At 36.6% G+C, this 16184-nt stretch overlaps 1 pseudogene; it reads right to left on the bottom strand.

Annotated features, from left to right (window-relative positions):
• Window positions 1-12689, bottom strand: part of LOC111763111 (protein Tob1-like) — a 99598-nt pseudogene extending 86909 nt beyond the window's left edge.
• Between the last annotated feature and the right edge of the window lie 3495 nt (window positions 12690-16184).

Below are 16184 nucleotides of genomic sequence, written 5' to 3'. Positions count from 1 at the left end.
AGACAACTGGGCGGGGGGGAGGGGAAGGGGAGAGAAATGAAAAAAAAAACCTTATAGAATTTATTCATTAAAACTAAATCAATATGTCTTGAAGAAACTCTGGGTATATAGTTTATAACCTACTAAAGGCAATCGTGAGGGCATGAAGATAAGCTTTTGAGGAATACGAGAATCATAAGCTCTAGGTTTGGTGCAGCAGTATGAATGTACTGTCTAAAAGAGGAGATTGTTATAGATAGTGTGCTAAGCCTAAAAGAGGAAATTCTGACCAATAAACCTAGGTAAGTTAGCATTGTACCTCAAATTAGATGCAATTCATGACATTTAACCTCTGTGAACAGTCTTTATGCAAGGACCAAAACAAAAAGTCTGTCAAAGTAATTTTACTGCTGTAATTTTGGCTTCAAACTTTAAGCTGAAGAATTCTGGTAAACTTAATTCCAAATTGAGCAGTGCTTTTTTCTAAGTTTTGTGTAATTTAATAATCTCAAAATTAAAAGACCATTATTCTAGCTCCTTTCCATCTTCCATTACTTAACCCCCAACATAGATCACACCGTGATCCAGTTGAATGGTGAGAAAGAAATGGCTCAGTCTCCTGAGCAGAAAGGAGCTGCCCTCCCTGACCATATCATTGGGAAGACAAGAATAATGAGTCATACAAAGTCATACAAAGTTACACTCACTAGCAAATATTCTCAATCAGTGTCATTAAATCCAACTGATCCATAAAAAATGACTTTGTTTTAACAATGAAATATGATCACCCCCAGACCCAGACTGCAATTTCATTTAGAGTAGGAGTTGTCGTATTTTACCTCTTTTTTCCCAATCTTAGCACAGTTCCTGGCACATTGAAAGTGATCAGTAAACCTTTGTGGGAGGGAGGGAAGAAGGGAAGAGGGAAAGAGAGACTAGGACCCAGAAAGGTCAGTGGAGGTAGGCTTCCTGAAATCCTCCTCTTCTTTCAGGCTTCAGGTTTGACCTGTATGCCCAGCCCTCAAAGATTTCTGTATGAAGAACTAAGAACCATGGAATGGAGGATTTTTCAGGGAGGATTTACCAGTCTTGAAATACATAATTCCACCTTCGGCCCAACCAACCCTCTCCCCTTCCCTTCAAGGCCCACAAAGGAGATATAAGAACAAAAAAGGCAATGGAAGGAATGGCAGCATTTTAATATTAGGCAGGACTTTGACCCCAAACTTTATTAAATGAATAACTTACTAGTAATCAAAAAAAAAAAAATCTAATAAGGAGAACTTTTTACTCCCAGGGAAGAAGCCTTTTCCTTAAGTTCAGACCAGAGTGGCAGAATTTAATGTATGATGACATACACCTTCCAGCATGAAAAAATGGCACTAGTATCAGAGTACTCAGGGAGAAGAATGCTTGGCTTAATGCCTTTGGACTCAACACATGGAAGCAAGAGAGTGACTAACCAAAGATAGGCTCTCGGAAGAGGCAGATTGTGCCCCATTCAATAGCTTCAAATTCTCCTTTTCTTCCTTGTGATCTTCAACCATCCTTATGGAAGAATAAGTAATAGCAAAGAAATGTGTGAAATGGAAGTGGCAGAGAGACAACAGCTTTGCACTTCCTTTGCTGTGTGTTTCTAGTTCTAATCTTACACAGCTAGCAAGGATGGCCTAATAACTTCAGAAATGTGAATTAAGAGAAGGCTACTTCAGCCTCTATCCCAAGCCAAAGACCTCTAGCCTAAATAAGTCTAGTTTATTAGATGTTTTTAATGGAATTTGGGTCTCAAAGCATAAGAATTATCATGAGTTTTTGTTTTGTTTTCCATGGCTTTCCTTTTACTCCTTTGTATAGATAGATCCCCTCCCTGGTCCATTAACAGCAAATGACCCTCTGCCAATTGATACTGTAAGACAATGGCTCTTTCTTTCTAAGGAACTTACCCATTAAAAAGTCTTTGGGAGACATGGCAATAATTGTCACTTGGTGCCATGGCCAAAGCATCATAATACTGTCTCTCATTAGCTCCTTCATCCCAAAGCCCCCAAATGAGAATAAGTAGTTTCTCTTCACTGTAAATTGTAGAAACGTGGTTCTGAATTCTCTGAATTTGCTCTTGAAACACTCATAGTACCTATATGTGTTTTTTGTGAAGCAATCCTATTGATTAGAATTCTTTGTTTTTGTCCTTCCAGAACTTGAATGCTTATTCTGCTGTCAGGCTGATCCTTTAATCCCCTCACATTCAGCTGACATCTGGAGATGCAAGGTTTTGGCCTCATTAGCACTTTGCCCAGCTTTTTATAAATGATAGGCAATGAGACCTCTGATTGGATTACAGATTGATTATATGCTAATCACACCACTGCCACTGGAGGCCACATCATGAGATGCTGGATGATGAGATGTGTGCGTTCTCGCTTGTTGAACAGCATGTTGCAACTTGTAACCTGTGCTCTGATCATCACGAGACCATTTCCATCGCTGGCATTTCTACAAATCAGCAATTTCCCAGCTAGAATAATCATTCATTTAATTTCTTCCAGGAGAAGAGAATACTATAGAAGAGCAATCCTTAAATAGCTTCCATTAAGGCTGGCTCAAGTGCCCACCCTTATACAAGCTGCTGTGGTCATGGTGATATGGTCCCCAAGGGATGGTAACTCCCAGTCAAATCATATGGCTAAATCAAAGGAAGAATAAATTCCCCTGAAGGAAGAAGCTGCTTCAAAGAAGGAAGTATTCTTGAGTAAAAAAAAAAAAGTAAACGTTCTTGAACTCTTACATTTTACAGTTCATAATACTGAGCTACAAATATTTAAGGATAATTGCTTGAGGTTTTTTGGTAGATGGTTGCAGAGCTAAGATTGGATTCTATAGGGCTCTATGCTGCAAGACAAATAAATGTTTCCCCATGAAAATATTTTTAACATTATGATTCCCATGGAAAGAATTTAAAAGTTCTTTGATAGCTGATGACCATATATCACCTCAGCTGCTATCATGGAATCACTTTATATTGGTGCATATATTGAAGTATAGAGTTGTTGGCTTATTGAGTACAGGACACACCTTGCCACTTAATAATTTCAGCTATTCATACTAAATTAAATTATTTCCTATCATTTCATTTCTTATGTAAAATAATAAATAGGAAAGAACTTCATCAGAAAATTCCATTTTTCTGAAGATCTGTAAACTTTCTTTCAGCTCAGAAGCTGTTATTAAACCAGATAAGATCTGATAAATGAGAGATAAAATTCCTTTCATTCTTCAGCTATAAGCCTATAAAAGTTTGTGACCATGTAAAAGAGGAATTATAGGTATAAATAAACTCTTGGTGAAAGATGTGTATTTTTGATGAGTTTTAATTAGTTTTTTTTTTAATTTTTAAAGAGGTTTAGATTACATAAAAACATAAATGTTACATAAAAATATATAGGGCCTATCTCAATTGAGAGGTGGAGTGGGCATTGCCACCCCAGGGCCCTCAGGATGGGGGAATAAAATATGGATTACAGTGGGCATACTGGTATTCTACTACAGAATTATTGTGACTTCACAATGGAAGAAATTATATCATTGATGTGGAAACAGTGTCCATGGGAGTTGCTGAAGGCAGGGAGAGGGAAAAGGAGATATGATACGGTGGCATATTTGGGACTTGGAGCTGTCCTGAATGATATTGCAGGGACAGATGCAGGACATTATATATCCTGCCATAACCCACTGAATGGACTTGGAGAGAGTGTAAACTACAGTGTAAACTATAATCCATGCTGTGTAGCAGTGCTCCAAATGTATTCATCAATTGCAATGAATGTACCACACTAATGAAAGAAGTTGATGTGGGAAAAGTGGAGGCATGGGAAATGGGGCATATGGGAACCTCCTATATTTTTTAATGTAACATTTTGTGTGATCTATGTATCTTTTAAAATTAAATTAAAAATATGTTTAAGAAAACAAAAACAGAAAAACTAATATCCACACTTTGTTTGGCCAAAGATGGAGATTGCTGTACTTACTGATAATTTGTGAGATGAGTGATCTATTTTGAATTAGATTCATTTTGATAACAGGATTGGTGAAAACAAGGAAATAAAATTTTTGTTCTTCACTTCTAAAAAAAAAAAGTAAAAAAAGAAATATAGGAAATTCCCATATGACCCACTGCCTCTCCCTCTCACACTTTCCCACATCAACAACAATCATGATCTTATTTTTAATGAGGGCATCTTAAGAAGCTAAAAAGTCAATAAATTGATTATTCTAGATAATATACAGGAAAAAATATAAGTATGATTAATATATAACCTCTGTTGTCAAAATGCTAATTATGGCTTTAAAAAGCGTTTGTGAAAAAAGGTTCAAAAAACTTCCTAATACAAGGGATCAAATTACAAAACTCCAGGCATCTAACGGTCTTGAAAAAATTATATGAAGGCTTGCTTGTTCAGGGATGCTAATCTAGGAAAATTGGAACTTAAAACAACTTGGTCTCCATATACCTAAACTATCTTTTTCTGTACATTTTGTCACTTTTATTCTTAGCCTTTTCTGTTCCATATCAATCAAGTGCTCTGGTCTAATGCTCTCTAATATTTATCTCTGAATCATAACTTGCTTTAAGGATATACTATGATAAATACATATATATGTTTTGCAACTTTAGAAATTTAACAATAATCCCTTAATATCTTCTACATCAATTAAAAACCTTTCTGCAGAGTTGAGTGAAATCTCCCTTTTCTGATTTCCCCTTCCAGACAGACAAGACCCTGGACCTCTTGACCCCTGCCTAAGGATTGGTATTATGACAGCCTGGACCTACATGAAAAATATATCTTACACTTTCAAAATATTTCTTGTATACATACATGTAACAAAGAATTACAAGAAGTCACTAGTATTTTTCAAATGTGCTCTATGTAATAAACATGTCCTTCTATAGGTACTATACATTTCATCCTCTATGAAGGGAAAATAATATTGAAATGTAGAATGAGAATACATATACAAATTTCAAAGTGAATTAAACTATAAAGTAGGCATTGTTTGAAAATAACAAATACATCATCAAGTAATTTGAAAAGAGGAACTGATCTATAAAAATTAATTGGCATTGATCTCTTTTAATTGGAATCAGATTTGGTAATACCATCCCAAATGATTTTATAAGTTACTTTATTTATTACATGTCAATCACTTTAGAAATCATTTCACAAAACTCCAATTTCCTTATTGATTTTTTCTCTCTGCAGTATTCCATTAGAACATTTAAATATACCCAGCCTACTGAAATTCTTCCCAATGTTTCTGCATACAGCTGCAGGCATCTGGTTCCTGAAAGAAGCAAGGCAGTTGCATCTATGATGATTTTAGGAGATATAATAGTGGCCATTTTGTTTCATTTCAAGCCCGAAGTCCTTCATAAAATTTCCTCTTATATTCCAGTATGCATCATTTTCTATAAAATATTCCATTAAATACATCGTAGTTGGCCAGTATTTGCTGAGGCTCATTGGAACTTACTCATTGAGGGATTTTTCCTTCCTACATTGGGAAAACCATGGACTTGGAAACAGACAAAATTCAAAATTTTTCACTGCCAGTTAGTAGTTTGTGGCCATATTAAAATTATTTAAAACTTTCTACACTTCAATTTTCTGATCTTTAAAGTTTATGCTGCTGAATTTGGGGGAAGACAAACTGTCAAAATTTGCATACAGCATTGGGCCCAGCACATTTTAGAATTCAAGAGATGTTAGTATCTATATTAGCCAGATCTACACCTGTTGCCCTCATAGCCATTCCCTGCCCTTCCCTGCAATCTCCAATGTCAACTGACTTCCAGAAAATGGGAAGTACTGGTGAGAAAGTGGAAGAAAGGAAGGAAAGCCAAGCCTTTGTACCCATCCCTGTATCTTGTGCAGGAGCTGTGCCTTCCCCAGCTCCAGCTCTGTGAGGGGAGTGCCCTCAGGTTTCCAGCCTTGGCAGGAGAAGCCCAACCGTTGGGCTCAGAGCCTAGGTGTGGAGTTGCTTTCTGCATTGTTAATATCTGCTTCTCATCATCTATTTAACCAGTTTCTTGTGCAGTTCTCTCTGTTTAACGACCGAATTGTTTGTTTCCTTGACCCTTCCTCTCACCCATTCACCCATACAGTATGTTTATTATTGTGCTAAATATAATTAACATTTACAGAAAGCCATTTACAGAAGGTGGCCAGAGATGTAGCTGTGTGGGTTTCTACAAAGCTTTCCCTGATCTTTTCAGGGCACTGTCTCATTCGCCCCAACCTCTTGCTCTTGGAGTACTTATTTGAATCTCCACTGCTCATTTTGGCATGCAGCTTTATATTGCCTATGCTTGGTTATTTGACTCTTTCATTTTTTATTGTCTTATTTCTCAAAAGAATTCCTAGAAGGGAGAAACTCTATTTTATAATTTTTTTAAAAAACCTACCACACACACCCTTATTACAATATCAGTACTTACCAATATTAAAAGAACTCAGTGGCTTTTATTTTAATTGTTTGCCTTGTAGTAATAGTAATCTAAAAGCCTTAAATAGATGAAAAATATGTGTTTTTCCAGCTGAAAGAAGCACTGTAAATAACCTTACTTAATTCTTTAAATGTATATGGAAAAATAGAAATGAAGAAAGTGTAGTAAATTTATTTCTGTGACACATAGGGTAAAGGAACAGTTTCTTGCTTTCTAACCTAGTACTTATTCCACTAAAAGAGAGGGACATTTCATTCTAGGACTTGATGACAAGACTGAGTCACTAGCCTTTCAAAAGGAATAATGTATAGTTTTTTCATTTTAATTTTTAAAATATTTTACCTATCTATTAATTACACAAAAAGAGGCTTACAGGACATTCAAGTAATCTTAACAATTATATATTAATTCAAATGACCTGAATATAATGCTATTTCAAATAAATGATTTAAAAATTTGAAATGTTTGATTTTATTTCCTCTGTTTTGTTCTTATTTTTAACAAGTATACTTTCATGATAGGTTTTCAGTTGTATAGCATTTATCTGGTTAATATAATGTCACTATCTTTGAAAAGCTAAATATTAGGGAGGGGGAATAATCCATGATGAGAAGTAGGAAAAAATATAAAACCAAAATTATCATGAATTCATGGAATACTATCTATGAGTAGGCTGCAAGGGCATACTCAGTGCTAAGAGGAATTTTCTAATCACAGCTTTTAGCATAATTGCTTGATGCTATGTGAGTGACAGATTGAATTGAATAAACCTAGTATTAATTTCCAAGGTGATTCAAAAGTTGTCATGTAAGAGATTGACATTTTTAAAATTTAAAATTTTTAGTAACCCCAGAAATATTTTTGAGTGTTTATTTGACAAATATGAATTAGGCACTTAAAGAACAAAGAGGGGGAAAAAATTAAATATATTACATAATAACAGGTAGTGGTAAGTGCTATGAAATACAATGGGGTGGGAGGGAAGGGTAAAGGGAGCAGAGTAAAGTGGTGCTATTTCAAATGCCAAGGAGGTAGCATCCTCCTTATGAATGTGAGAGATTGAGCCCTGCAAATGTCTAGGTGAACCAGCATTCCAGGCAGAGGGGATCAACTGCCACACTCCAGGGGAAGAGCTGGCTCCATATCTTCTTGTGATGCTGTCTGCTGGCACAGTACTGTGTTTAGGGAGATCAAGAACTCACCACCAGAAGCCAAACAATTGGCTCACAAAAATGGGCATGCATCATCAATTTCTAATTCAATAATGAAGTGAAGATGGACCCCTTGACTCCTTTTTCTGGGACCTCTCTTTCTGTTAATCTTCGTTATACCTAAAAGAGTGAATTTACACAGAAATCTATTTAATTTAATTTAATTGTGGGGGAAAATGGTGCCAGTTATAACACTTCAAATCACAAATAAACAAATACATAAACTTACCAGGGAACACAGAAGAGAAATTGCAGCCAACACCTCATTGTGATAGGAAAAAAACTAAGTAAATACACACTTCTGACATGTTATGTGACCATGCACAGTCCCTTAAAGCAATTTATCAGCTGTATGTTTTTTCCTAAGCAAGAAATGGGACTTGGCTCCACATATTGTCGTGTAGGGGAAAAATTGTTGGGAATATTAACTTTAAAGTACAGGGGAAAATGGTTCCAGCCATTTACTTCCTATTTAGGACACCAAAGATCATTTAGCAGTCTTACACTTCGAATTAAAAATTAATTTTTAAGGTATAAAAATTAAAAAGCATTTAAGAGTTTATTAAATAGTAGATAACACTCTGATAGCTATTGGATATCACTTTTTAATTAGCTGTTACAATGAGATAGCTCTGGAAACAAGCACATATCAGTGCTCAAAATAGATATTTATTTAACAGTCCTCAGGCAATATAATATCAACAAGCCATGTGTGGTATATACAATTTAAAGGAAGCTGAAAAAGCACAATGGAAGCATGAAAGTAAAAAAAAAAAAAAAAAAAAGCTTCACCCAGTCTATAGGTCTACACTGAGGAGATCCTACAGGAAATAGCAAAAGGAAAAATATTAATTAAATTTATGAACTCAAAAATTTAAGGAGCCGACTATGATAAAACTTTACATAGTAAATTCACCCTATGTCTCAGTTAAGCTACGTGTATAATGAGAATAACACTTTTAACACTTTTAACACTTTTAATTGAATGTGCAAGACAAACCATTCCATGATAGTTTTTGTTTATATCAATCTCAACACAGCAACCAGAAGGATTGTGTTAAAATGTGAGTCAGCTCTTACCTTTCTTCTACTCAAACATTCTCACTGTACCACAGCTTATACTGAATGAAAGCAAAAGGGCAGGATCTGAATCCTCTTTCAATAATCTGTCAAAACTCTAAACAGTGAAAGTTTGGCATTGAAATTTACATTGTAGCCAGATATGATCTCATCTGATATGAAGCTATTTCTATTGTTTGCCCCACAAGTGAGAATAGGCTATTTTTTCATTGTAGTTCTAGCCATGTTAGTAATGACAAGGTGTTGTCACAGACCCTGTAGGGGTATTTGGTAATAACCAGAATATGCAGTTTGTTACCTTTCTGAAATCTAAGAAAAACTTAAATTCTGAAACACATCTTTAAGTTTTAGATTAGTGATGAAGCGTTTGTGCTTCCAAGGGCCAACAAAGCCCTAAAAATATAATGCTCACCTAACTTCATTACCTGTTCTCTTCTCCCTTACTCAACCAAAGCCACATTAGTTTTCTTGTTATTCTTCCAACATACTAGACAAACTTGGACTCAGGTTTATGCACTTGCTAGTCCCTCTCTTGATAGCATCTTTTACTAGATATTTGCATGACTTCCTTCCTCCCCATCTTCAGGATTGTAATAAAATTTCATTTTCACAGTAAAACTTTTCCTTATCATAATGTTTCAAATTGAAAAATCCTCTCTAACTCCAGCATCCCTGATCCCACTTTCATACTTTTATCTTGCTTTATAACATGTATCACTTTCATATATAATACATTTTATTTTATTTTCTCCCCAATAAATAAAAACCCATGAAGACAAGGATATGTATGATGCCTAACACATAATAGGAGCTTAATAAATAGTCAAATAAATTTTTGCATGATGTGCCCTCATATGTACTATGCATGTGTTCCCTGAATTTCTTGTAGTTATAACATGTAAGTACCACTTCAGGCATTCTACACACAACTCTTTAAGAAAAGTTGACTCAGATTAGTTAGCTAATAATTTTAAGTGCTGATTCTTCTACTTAGAGGTGAAAAAATTGATTCCTGTATACAATAGAGTTACTGGCTCTGGGACAGAAAGCTGTGGCATTTCTAGAGTTTTCATTGTTTGATTTTGTTTGAGGTAATGTATTTTCTAAGTTGTAAAGAACTCATTTTCCAGGACGGTTAAGAACTTTTAATAGTTCACCTCTCAAATACTATCATTTGGGACTTTATGAAAACATGTAATGAGACAAAAGGGTTATAACAATTTTAAATAATTCAACCACTCTTGTTCTTTCTAATAATTTGAGAAATGTTTATTGGACACAATGCTTAGAATTAGCAATACAGGGTTGTGTATGACAGATGTCGTGTCTGCCCTCATGGAGTTTGCAGTTCAGTGAGGGAGAAAATGAAAATGTATAAAAGCCAATTCTTATTAATAAATAAAAAAGAATAATAGGCTGTCCTGAAAAAGAAAAAGGGGTGCATGTTGCTAAGGGGGAATGGCAGTTGAAAAGAGTTGTCATCAAAAGTCCATCTGCATGTGATTATTAGCAGACATGAAGGATGAAAAGCTTGCCCAAATGAAGATCTTGTACTCTGACAGAGTCACTGTTTCAATTCCCATAACTGTATTCCTGACATATTCTTTCTGGCTTAAGCCCTTGCTTTGGTTACCTTCAGGTATTCAGATGTCTTCAAAGTAAAATCTGCTTTGTTTTAACTAATCTTCTGTAAAAATTTAAAAACTGACCTGAAACTCTGGACAGGATAGGAATTCAAGATATTTGATCATGTAATTGTCCATCTAGCAGTCTGTGGTAGTTTAACTCTTTAGTTTAAGTGAATCCTAGAAAATTATGTTCTTAAATTGGCCCATTCTTGAAGGTGTGAATCTTTTGTAAACCTTTAATTAAATAAGATTCAATTAAGGCCATTTAATTACTTTACTCCAGCAAGGCTTAGCCAAGATAGGTCTTAATCCTCTTACTAGAGTCCTTTCTAAACTGGAATTGGTGGAGCCGCAGAAAACAGAGAAAAACTCCTAGAAGCTGAGTCAGGAAGCCTTGGAAACCAGAAGCGGAAATCAGTGGAACCCAGGAGAGAGAAAGCCACAGGAGCAGAGAGAAAGCTAGAGACAGCCAGAAACTGAAAGCAAAGGAACCTGGAAGACAAGGCAGGGACTAGCTGATGCTGCCATTGTGCCTTGCCATGTTCCTTATAGTCCACTGCTGCAGCTCAGGGAGAAAGCAACTTCTGAAGATGCCTTGATGTGGACATTTTTCCAGCCTCAGAACTGTAAGCTAACTTAATAAATCCCTATTGTAAAAGCCGACTCATTTCTGGTATATTGCTTTGGAAGCCTTTAGAAAACTGAAACAGTCAATTTGGATTCCCACATATTTCTTCCCCTATCATATTGTATCCACATAATGGTGCCATTAAGTTTGATATCGTCTTTCCCATATCCATAAATGAGTTGTGACCAGTCAGTAATATCATTCTCCTCCATCATTGAAGTGAATTTATTGACTACCCAGAGCCTTTGCCCCTCACAAAAATGATGAGAACTTTTCAAATACAATCTATCATGAAATTTAAAAAGCTTAAACCTTGAGGACAAGAGACCTGACATGTCAAGCTGATAGTCAAAAAACTGGCCCATGAAAGAGACTTTGTATGTTAATCAGCAAAGGCGCTTGTAGTAAAATGGTCTCTGATGTGTTCTCACTCCTTTCCCAAGGTCATGACATTCTACATATACTCAAAGCTTACGAAGTAACACTTAAGCAATTCTTTGTTGTTACCTCTCTAGCCATAGTATATGCAGCCTTCCATATCCCTATAATTTAGACCAGTGACAAATTGAATGCCCAGGACATAACTCAGAAAAATGCTTCTTTTATAAATTAATTAGTTTATTTAATACAGACTCCTCTGAATTCTTCCTTCATTATTCCATCCTCACTTCAGTATATCCATATATAAATCTTTCCATTTTTGTTAGCCTATCAGTTTCCTTCCATCTTCAACTAGATTTTAAATTCTTGGAAAGCAGTAAATGTATTTACATTAATGCAATATTCATAATATTAATCATGCCCAGTACATAATGAAAGTCAACATATGTTTGTTTTCATTGAATGAGTTGTTAATCTCCCTCAGGTTTTGACTACAAATACAGGGCTTATTGGTTTTTTTTTTAATATTATTTTTAAAGAAGCTTTAGATTACATAAATGATACATCAAAAATATAGGGAGGGGGGCAACCAGCAAGATGACAGCAGAGTAAGGAGCTCCTAGAGTCAGCTCCTGCTACAGTGCAGTTAGCAAACACCCAGAGGTTTCTGGAGCTAGCTGAAGTACCTGTTTGGGGTCTCCAGGAGGCCAGAAGAGCCTCCTGCAACATCCTTGGGGGAGTGGAAGGAGGAGCCTGCCCGTCTGCAGAGAAGACTTATAAGTAAAGGCTCCACGCCCCGGAGGCCAGTGCCCATCCTCCACTGGAGGCACAAACTGCCTCAGGAGCTGTTCCATGGCTGGAATGGAAAGCTCCACTTCCCCAAAACAGCGGAGGAAGAGACGGTTGGGCACCAATTTCAGCTACTGATGAGTAAATTCCATGGGCTACAGTATAATCCTGAGAACAGCTAAGATTTGAGCCTGCCCAGGTTAGAAAGAAGCTGGGAGCTGCCATCTTAACTCTGCGCCTGGCACTAGGGAAGGCAGGGCAGACTGAGAATCCCAGTGCTGGTGGGGACTGGCTTCTTCCCATCCAGGTTATATTGCAGGTCTAGCCTAGGCCCAAATGCCATCTCCAGCAGGAAGGAAGCTGCAGGGACCTGCGCCAGCCTCTCCCAGAAATTACCTGCCAAGCTGCGGAGGCCGGTGATTGTCCTGCTCTGGCAGCATGAGCTGCTCCAGGAGCTGTTCTGTGATGGTTATTGGAAGTTCCATTTCCCAGAAAACAGGGGAAGAGGAGACGGTTGGCTGCCAATTTCAGCTAATGATTGGGAGACTTTGCTGGCTAAGATATAACCCTGGGAACAGCTGGGGTGAGAACCAGACCAAGTTAGAAAGAGGCCAATAGTCGCCATTCTCACATTGCCCCCAACCTGAGGGGAAACGGGGCTGACTGAAACTCTCAGTGTCAGCAGGAACCAGTTTCTTTCATGAAGATCAGCCTGCAGCCCTAGCATACGCTTCAGCCCCGCCTCTGGCAGGGAGGAGGCTGAAGAGCCATGCACCTGCCTATACAGATAACTGCAGAGAACTTTGGCTGGCATTGACTGAAAATCAGTAGTCAACCAGGGCAACTGTGGTCATCTTGGACCCACACTGCATAGATTGTTGTCCACACCTGCAGGTCTTTTTCCAATGCATCACTAATTGGTGCTTGGTAATAATCCCTTGGTGCCAGGGAAGCTCATCCCCAGGAGTCATGTCCCACAGAGGGGGAAAGATAATGAATTCATATGCTAAGTTTGGCTTAGAGAGAGCAACAAGGAGGCTTTCAGGAGGTAACTATTAAGCAATATATAATACTAAGTTAAGTTTCCATTTCACAAGAACAGGGTTCATAAGTACAAGCATCAATATCAAGGGCATGGTGGATTGGTCTGTCCTCCTTTATTAGGCACTGCCCCTGTACTCTAAGGATTCTTGATGCTATTTTATAGAATGTATCAGGACTTCTGAAGATGGAAATTCAATTTTCTTTCATCTATTTTGTGGGTCTCCACCCACAGAGACAACACCCCATGGCCACTTGAATATATTCATATTCCGTAAAGGCATGTCCCAGGTGCACCCCTCTGCACACATCACCCATCACACACACCCTGCACTAGTGACCCTCCCTGCCACAGATGTGACCCTTCTGTGATTGAAAACCTCCCCCAAACAAAGCTAAATAATAATAATAATAAATGAAAAAAATAATAAAAATAATAATAAGGAGCAAAATACAAAAATAAAAAATAAAAAAATTTTAAATATTCTCATTGTCTTTCATCAACATAAGATATGCTATCTTTTATGTACAGTGAAAATTTCTTCCATATGTTCCCCCAATGTCTTAGTTTTTGCTTTATTTTCAAAGAAGCTTTATGTTACAGAAAAGTCACATAGAAAATAAAATATTCTTTTCATTGTGTCTTTCAGCACCTTAAGATCCATTGTCTTTTATGTACAGTGACAATTTCTTCCATATGTTTCCCCAGTGTCTTATTTTTTTTTAACTTTATCTTCAAAGGAGCTTTAGGTTACAGAAAAGTCAAATAGAAAATATAAGGGATTCCCCTATACCCCACCCCTCCTTCTCACATTTTCCCCTATTGATAATATCTTAGATGAGTATGGTACATTTGTTACAACAGATGAACAAATATTGAAGCATTGCTACTAACCATGGTCAGTGATTTACATTATAGATTACATTTTGCACTGTACACTTTTATAGGTTTTGACAAAAGTTATAATGGCCTGTGCCCATTAATGCTAGACCATGCAGAACAACTCCAATGCCCTAAAAATGCCCTGTTTTAACTATTCTATTCTTCCCTCCCCCTACCCTCAGGACCTATGGTAACCATTAAGTTTCAGTTTTGAAAAATAAGGTTCATAGTTATATGTGTTAATACTGAGGGCTTGACATATTGGTCTGTTTCATTAGGAACTACCTATGTTCTTAAGAGATTCTTGCCCCTCTAATTGAGAACTTAGCAAGACTCTCCAGGATGGGAGTTTAATATTTTCTTATTTTTTATGTGGGTCTCTATCCACTGAGATAACACCTTATGACAAGATGAACACTTTCATATTCCATGGAAGTGTGTCCCAAGTGTGCCTTATCCCACTTACCTTCCCACCCCTGACGCCCTGCACTAGTAATCCTCCCCTGCCATATTTGCTAAATAAACATTCCCATCATTATAGTTTTAAGTACATAGCCACAAATCCCCAGAGTTCATCTGTTCCTTCCTCCAGCCCTCTCCCCAGTTCCATGGATAGGCCAACCCAACCCAAGCGCCTCACCTTACTCGCCCTCACCTTCCAGCAAAACTGACCCCACACATGTCCCTGCACATCATGTTCTTACTAATGTCTTTTGAAAAATAGAAATTTTTAATATTTATTTTATTTTATTGTTATTGATTTTTGTATACTATACAAAAAATGTTTGCCTACCCCAGTGTCTCAAAAAATCCTGTTTTCTTATATATATGTCAAATTTTTACATTGCACAATTAGGTCTGTGATTCTGTGGTAGGCAGAATATGTCTCCACTACTGAAAGATGTCCATATCTTATCTTCCAGAACCTGTGACGATATTACCTTACATAGCAGAACGAAATCTGCAAGTAAGATTATGATTAAATTAAGGGTCTTGAGATGGAAGGCTTATCCTGGATTATGTAAATAATACTCTAATCATAAGGATCATTAGAACAGAAAGAGGGAGGCAGAAGCATCAGAGTCTGAGAAGATATAAGGACAGAAGCAGAGGTGACAGCAACTCTTGCTCACTTTGAAGATGGGAAGGGACCACAAGACAAGAAATGTAGGTAGCTTCTAGAATTTGAAAAGACAAGGAAAGGCAAGGAAAAAGGCCCCTGATGCCTTCAAAAGGAATGCAACCCTGCTGACACCTTGATTTAGCCCAGTGAGAGCCATTCAGAACTGAAAGATAATAAATATGAATTACTTTAAGCCACTAAATTTGTGGTGACTTTTTACAGAAGCAAGAAACTAATATAGAACCATCTCAAATTAGTGTGATATATGGTGTATGATTGGGTAAACTCTTGCTTTGCTTTTCTTACAGATATCCAGCTGTTCCACTATCATTTGTTGAAAAGATTATATCAATCCTTTGTTGAAAATCTTGTGATATATATGTAAAGATATATTTATGATTTCACTACCTGGTTATATTGATTAATTTATCTATCTTTTTGCACATACTATACGCTCCTGATTACTGTAACTGGATAACCTGCATTCAGATTAGCTACTGTAACTCTCCCATCTTCATTTTTCTTTTCCAAGCTTTCTTTGGTTATTTTAAGTATTTTGTATTTGCTTAAAGTTTTTAAAATCAGCTTGCTAATATCTGCACAGTCTCCCAATGTTATATTTGGAATGTTACCGAATCTGTAGAAGAATTTAAGGAGAATTGGTCATCTAACACTTCTGAGTTTTCCAATCTGTGAACATGGGATTTGGGTCTTACTTAATTTCTCTCTGAAATGTTTTATAGTTTTAAATATAGAGGTCTTCAATATTTTCTATTAATTCTATTAAGACTATTTTAAAAGCTCTCACATTTTTAGCTTTATTTTTTAGTTTTTACTGGATAAATACTATGTTTCAGTAGGTATTATATGAAATAAAATTGATTTTTATATAAAGACCTTATAACCTATGATGTTGCTAAATTTATGATTTGT

Source organism: Dasypus novemcinctus, chromosome 5, assembly GCF_030445035.2.
Source record: "Dasypus novemcinctus isolate mDasNov1 chromosome 5, mDasNov1.1.hap2, whole genome shotgun sequence".
In the NCBI taxonomy this organism is placed as follows: domain Eukaryota; kingdom Metazoa; phylum Chordata; class Mammalia; order Cingulata; family Dasypodidae; genus Dasypus; species Dasypus novemcinctus.
This window is presented reverse-complemented; position numbering and strand designations above follow the sequence as displayed.